The sequence below is a fragment of the Ascaphus truei genome, chromosome 14 (genome assembly GCF_040206685.1).
Source record: "Ascaphus truei isolate aAscTru1 chromosome 14, aAscTru1.hap1, whole genome shotgun sequence".
Lineage (NCBI taxonomy): Eukaryota > Metazoa > Chordata > Amphibia > Anura > Ascaphidae > Ascaphus > Ascaphus truei.
In genome coordinates, this window is record NC_134496.1 from 57,516,636 (window position 1) to 57,523,427 (window position 6,792).

General features: G+C 44.8%; 1 long non-coding RNA gene across 1 annotated transcript; it reads right to left on the reverse strand.

Moving 5' to 3' along the window:
* Positions 1 to 330: 330 nt before the first annotated feature.
* LOC142466224 (uncharacterized) lies at positions 331 to 6,545 on the reverse strand. The gene is made up of 3 exons (XR_012788091.1): positions 6,468 to 6,545; positions 1,934 to 2,093; positions 331 to 1,312 (listed from the first exon to the last, which is right to left on the reverse strand). It is a non-coding gene; the product is annotated as an uncharacterized LOC142466224 (long non-coding RNA).
* Between the last annotated feature and the right edge of the window lie 247 nt (positions 6,546 to 6,792).

Here is a 6,792-nt window from a genome sequence, read left to right on the forward strand (position 1 = left end):
CGAGGCATTCTCCGTCCCACCCCGAGGCATTCTCCGTCCCACAACGAGCAGACACTTTACCTTTTTGTACCAACATTGCCCTTTATTCCCCCAAGATTGTGGACTCTCCTGGGCAGGCCCTCGTTACCTTTAACGTCTGCGCATGCGTGTCCATATTTTTATGTAACTGTTTATGTCATTATCAAATCTCTATAACCACATTGTACCGCGCTGTGGAATATGTTGGCACTTTATAAATAAATGATAATAATAGTTATTTAACAACCATTTACAATTAACCTTTTCATGAAAGAGATTAGACAGAGTACATTCCAACGCATTTAATAACAAGAAGCATTCAAATTTGAAAAGATTATTTAAAAATACTTATGTATTGATATTTTTAAGGGGTTGATTGCTCCTTTAAAATCTCCCTTCAACGTAGCGAGAGGGGTATGCAATGCATTGATGCATTTGCCCTGGCGGTGAAAGGGTTAAATAAATGCAAACCCCCTGTCTCTGCGTGTTGCATTATTGGGTTATCCTTGAATCATACGTTGTACGTGTTTGCACAATAAAGTATCCAGAGTTCCCAGTTGCTATGCGCCAGTCAGTGTAATGTGTCATTTAGATAATCACATTAGTCTTCTTTGCCACGATATTATGCACACATCCCAGAAGGCCTATGTGTGCATCGTTTTCCTCTGCGATGCTTTCCAGTGGCGTCTTGTCCAGAAAAAGTATTAATAGTATTTCAGATGAGAGGAGTTTTTTTTTCACTCCATGAGTAGAAATGAGAGTTCAACCTCCTAAAATAGAGGTTAGCCATGGGACGCCGCCAGAAACGCGCTTTCTCAAAGCTCAGACGAGTCATGTTTGTGATCGGTAAAACTTTCATTTTCTGTACATTTCTTCCCCCTACAAAATAGAAACTAAGCTACAATGTAGATTTTAGTGCTGCATTTATTTGTCCTATCTAGTCACAAACCATCAATTCCATTCAGTGTCAAAGGGATCTGCATAACATTGAATCCTCACAAGGCACAGGGGAACCGACATTGTCAGTGTCAAAAGGATTTGTCAGTCACTTCTCTTGTGCTCCAGGCCTCTCAAGCACTGAAGGAGTTAACAGCATGGAGGCTAAACACTGCACGGGGAACGTTACAGGTCTGCAGGACTGCGCTTCACTGCCAGTGATGGAACAGCACTGCATAACAATGCCAGAAAGTACATTACACACACACACAGTACATACAGGGGTGTGACCTTGGGATAACTCTGGTGTCTTCAATACACTGCATTGAATAAGCAGCTCAGAGGTTCCATGTTTTGCCTATAAAGAAATGGTAACAAATATCCGGTCATTTATTTCACATTAATAAGGCAAAATAATAATATTTCTTTGTCAGAAAGGAATTCTTTAAACAATCCCACCTGTTTATCCCCGTGTGTTGTGCCAATGTATGAGTAGAACATCTTATATTTTGCAAGTCTTTTTACTTATATATTTTATTTATAGACAGTTTCATAAGGGTTAACATATCCAGAAGACTATTTAATACTTTAGCATCTGAAAAGTGCGATAATGCCTCATTAAACCATTAAGCACTGGAGGGAACAGGTAAACAAATAAGGACAAAATCTGAGAATTTTTGTGTTAATTAATAAATTGATTTTAAAAAGACTAGACAATAAATGTGCTACTCTTAACCCCTACAGTGCTAAAGGGGTTAATATGAGTTCCCCCCATTCTTGCATACTGTATATGGCAAGAATCTTAGGAACATAAAACCCCTAAATAACAACAACTCTTTGTCCAACGTTATTTTTGCTCTTGTACATTCAGCAATTCTGTACGTTTCTTCTGTTAGGAGGCAAACTGTCCCCACATCCTCCTTCTCCTTCTCCTCCTCCTCCTTCTCCTCCTCCTCATGCTCTATTAATACCCCCATACCTTCCAATTACCCTTCCAAGGCTGTCATTCGGTTCAAGACTCTAACTGCAGCACACAGAGCACTGACTGCCGTACGCATGCGATTTATCCCACGTGTTCTGCAGACTTTGATGGAATCACTGCACACTATTGAATTGAGGATCATGTCATTGTACTGCGTCTGTTTTGTATAATGGACAAGGGGAAAGATAGTGTGTTAATACTGTATTCTTATATAGAAAGGACAAGCAGGGACAATTCCTGGCTATGAACATTTCACCATCTACATTTCAGTGTATGGGAAATCGCGACATGTTCTGCATTCTAAAAAATAAAAAAAGGAAGATGGTGTATAAATAGCGCTATAATGAATAAGTGTGTGATGACCCCTCTATAGGAGTTGGCCCCCTATTGGTGGGCTAGGCTGCCTGGTGAATATTGATTTGTACAAATCAAAAACGACAATGGGAACAATAAAAGAAAAAAAAACGGTGCCTTACAAGTCCAATAACAGTAAATGTCCTGGAAATTCAATACGAATTGGGAGAAATGTCCAAAGAGAAGTCGCTTCAATTCCTTGACCAGATACAGATTCCTCCGTCTGTTGCGTGATATGAAAGAAAACAAAGAAAGAAATATAGTGCAACAAGGCCAGCAATTAATTATGGCTACCACTGTCTGGGAACACACAACATTGACTGACACACCTATACAGTAACACACAACAAACAAAACACACATACTGTAAGACAAACAGAGACAAGGCTGAAAATATAAAAAGCTAATTTAATATAAGATATAAAACAATAAAAATTGATGATATGCGATTGACAAAAAGATCGCTGGTCCGGTGGGTAAAACCGGAACCAACTCACAGACTAGGTGATGTAATCAGGCAATGGATAACGGCCGCCAAAGGATACACAGTCCTCCTCCGGTCACACTGGAGCTTTCATAAAACAAGCTCTGAAAATTACCCTACGCGTTTCGTGCGCATGCTCACACTTCTTCAGGGTCATTTTCAGAGCTTGTTTTGACGATATTGACGAGATCAGCGCGTCAGAAGTGGATCGGAAGCAGGAAGTACCTTCCTCCCCAAGGCCCGCCTCCCAGTGACGTAACATCCGCCTGAGGAACGCGGAGAAGCTCAGGAGCACGTTTTATGAAAGCTCCAGTGTGACCGGAGGAGGACTGTGTATCCTTTGGCGGCCGTTATCCATTGCCTGATTACATCACCTAGTCTGTGAGTTGGTTCCGGTTTTACCCACCGGACCAGCGATCTTTTTGTCAATCGCATATCATCAATTTTTATTGTTTTATATCTTATATTAAATTAGTTTTTAGATTTTCAGCCTTGTCACTGTTTGTCTTATGTTTGTTTTGTTTGTTGAGTGTCATTGTATAGGTGTGTCAGTCAATGTTGTGTGTTCCCAGACAGTGGTAGCCATAATTAATTGCTGGCCTTGTTGCACTATATTTCTTTCTTGTTTTCTTTCATATCACGCAACACACGGAGGAATCTGTATCTGGTCAAGGAATTGAAGCGACTTCTCTTTGGACATTTCTCCCAATTTGTATTGAATTTCCAGGACATTTACTGTTATTGGACTTGTAAGGCACCGGTTTTTTTTCTTTTATTGTTCCCATTTTCTGCATTTTGTAACTTAAACATAGGTGAGCACGAGTGAAAATTTTAACAGAGACAAAGTAGAAACACGATATATCTTACAGCTACAGTAACTGGAACCGTATCTCCCTGCTAAAGAAGGTGGGTTTATTTGTTTGCCTTCCTCTGGATGAAAATACTATAAATACAAATATAGGCTACCAACGGGATGGACATATGTCTTTTTTCAACCTGCTACTATGTGTAGCGCACTTTCCCCCACCCCCTGGGAGATATGATGGCTACCATGTATATGGTGCGTTATCTGCGCTCACAGGAGGCCTGGGCCTCCCCTGCTGGGAGCCTGGGGTGTGCCTGATACGTCGAGTGACAGCGCCTCCACCTGTACAGGATCCTACTATGTGGGATAACCCCGTTACAGGACCCCATGCAATAATACTCACACTGACGATTATAACAGATTACTGCATGCATGAAAAGAGTAACCATAAACAGTCCCCCCCAATTAGGCCACGCATGGCCGTACCCTCACCGTGCCCTCACGTGCCCTCTACCACAATGTCCACACCGGATAAATAGTCCCCAAAGTACTGAGGGGCCCTTGGGCACCCAACCACTCTGGTGTCCGCAAGTAGCAGCCCACCCAATGTGTGAGACAGCACTGCCCCACTAATGTGTGTACAGTTGGTGCACTTGTTGAGGTGAGGTACCTGCCGGGTGCTCCAACACCCGGTATCGCCACAACGGAAGGATAGGATCCGCTGATCCAGCGACGGGTGGCGTCTAGCTGGAGGGCCCCACACTGAAGGGGGTCTCTCATATGTAGCTGATGGTCTGGTCCCAGACCACCAGAGGCCAGGATGCAGCCGCGTCCGTGCTGTGTCCCTCACACTGGTACTACAGGGGCAGTCTCGCTAGCTGATGGGCCTGTCCCTGCAGTAACCACAAGCTGAGATGAGTCGGGGCCTAGCTGGGGCCTAAGGGGGTCTCTGGCCTAATGCAGGGGCCACTGACACCCTGCACACGCACACCCTACACTTCTCGTGTCCCAGCTCTGACTGACCAGTGTGGTGCAGACGCACCAAATGTATCCACTTTGTGCAGGGGAAACTCGCAGTCCTATTGGCTGTTGGGTCTCACATGTTTGTCAACCCCTGTGTATGATGGTGCTTGTAGTCCCCGCGGAGTGTGCTCGCAATGCCCGACACTGTCTCTATCTCCTGCGCACCTCTGACAATGGCCGCCGCACTCGAGACACTGCGCATGCGCAAATTCACACTGCGCATGCACGGCTATCTAAAACATGGAGCCCTATCGACATCCCACCGCGGAGCCTCCAGAGCACCGGAGCGCTCCCTGACTGCCGCCACGCTCTCCACTACTGTGCCGGGTCCGCCTGCCACTCCGGTGGCACCCGGCATCTCTCCACCCCCCGCTGATGCGGAGATAAGCAGGGAACCAAGGGGGCCGAGGACCGAGGGAGAGCCCAGAGGGGGACTTGGGCTATATATGTAACTATATGTACAGCTTGGGCATCCATATTGATGTTTGAAGGGTTGTTGGAACACAATATTTGGCTGTGAGGAACATGAGAACAGTAGTTAATATTACAGTTAACCTCTGTACCACATAAAAGGGACATTGTGGTTTTGAAATACAATGTCTGAAACTTATAAAGATTGTTGTTGTTGGGCCAATAAAAGGCATCAAACCTGTTAATGTCTACCTCATATCCAGGACCAATGCAGCTGTGGCAAGTGTGCACTGCACAAAGGGCCACACAACACTTACATGTGTGTAGAGAAAGCCTTACAGAATAATAAAGGCCACAGGGCTAACAAGAGAGACAGACAACAGGAAAAGCTTGTGGAAAGAGTGAGCAGTAATGTGGAAACAATGTGGGGCTGAGAGGTTACACACAAACGCTCGTCAGCAGCGGGAAGAAGGGACAATGTGCTACCAATATGAGAATGACAGGTTATTGTTCCAAGCTGCACACTGGCGGCTCAGAGTAAGAGCCACAATAATTAAGTAATAGTCCCCTCAGAACAGGGCGTTACTGGCCAATAATGCCCTGGCTGGAAGAGTTGAAGGCTCGAGGCGAAGCCGAGGTAACCCAGCCAGGGCATTATTGGCCAGTAATGCCCTGTTCTGAGGGGATTAGTACTGTTATAGGGTAAATGTAGCTTATTTCATAAATAAAAGACACTTTTGTATAGTTATATAGATTTAAAAATAAATTTAAAAAAAATGGTAAATACATTAAAGCACCTCTATATACGCTTACACTGCAGATATCTATATCCACACACTGCCGCCCCCTCTGTGTACACACACACACTGCAGCTACAAACACACACACACACACACACACACACACACACACACACACACACACACACACACACACACACACACACACTGCAGCTACACACACACACACCTACACACACACTGCAGCAACACACACACACCTACACACACTGCAGCTACAAACACACACACACACACACACACACTGCAGCTAAACACACACCTACACACACTGCAGCTACACACACACACACACCTACACACACTGAAGCTACACACACACAGACACACACTGCAGCTCCAAACACACACACATCTACACACACTGAAGCTACACATACACACACACACAGCTACAAACACACACACACACACACACACACACACACATACTGCAGCTACACACACATACACACACTGCAACTAGCCACATTGCAGCTACACACACACACACACACACTGCAGACACACACACTGCAGCTACACACACACACACTGCAGACACACACACTGGAGCTACACACACACATACACACTGCAGCTACACACACAAACTGCAGCCACACACACACTAAATAGACGGAAGCTACAAACAAACTGCAGACAGCCACTTACTTTGCAGTTACACAAACACTATCTCTTGCTCCTCAACTCAAAATGAAGCCGTGTTCACAAAGGGAGGGGGAGGAGTCACTGCCTGCTGCTGCTATCTGGCCAATCCCCTGCCCTGTCTGAGAGCTGTTCCTGCTTCCTGGCCAATCCCCTGCCCTGTCTCAGAGCTGTTCTGACAAAAGGAAAAGCTGATTGGCTGGAAATAAACACATTGCAAGCTGCAAAAATTCCGGGCATTACTGAATGAATAATGCCTGGAATTTTAACCAATCAGAGAGCAGGGATTTCAATAGCGCCCGGAATTTTACTGCTTTAGCCTTTAATAATT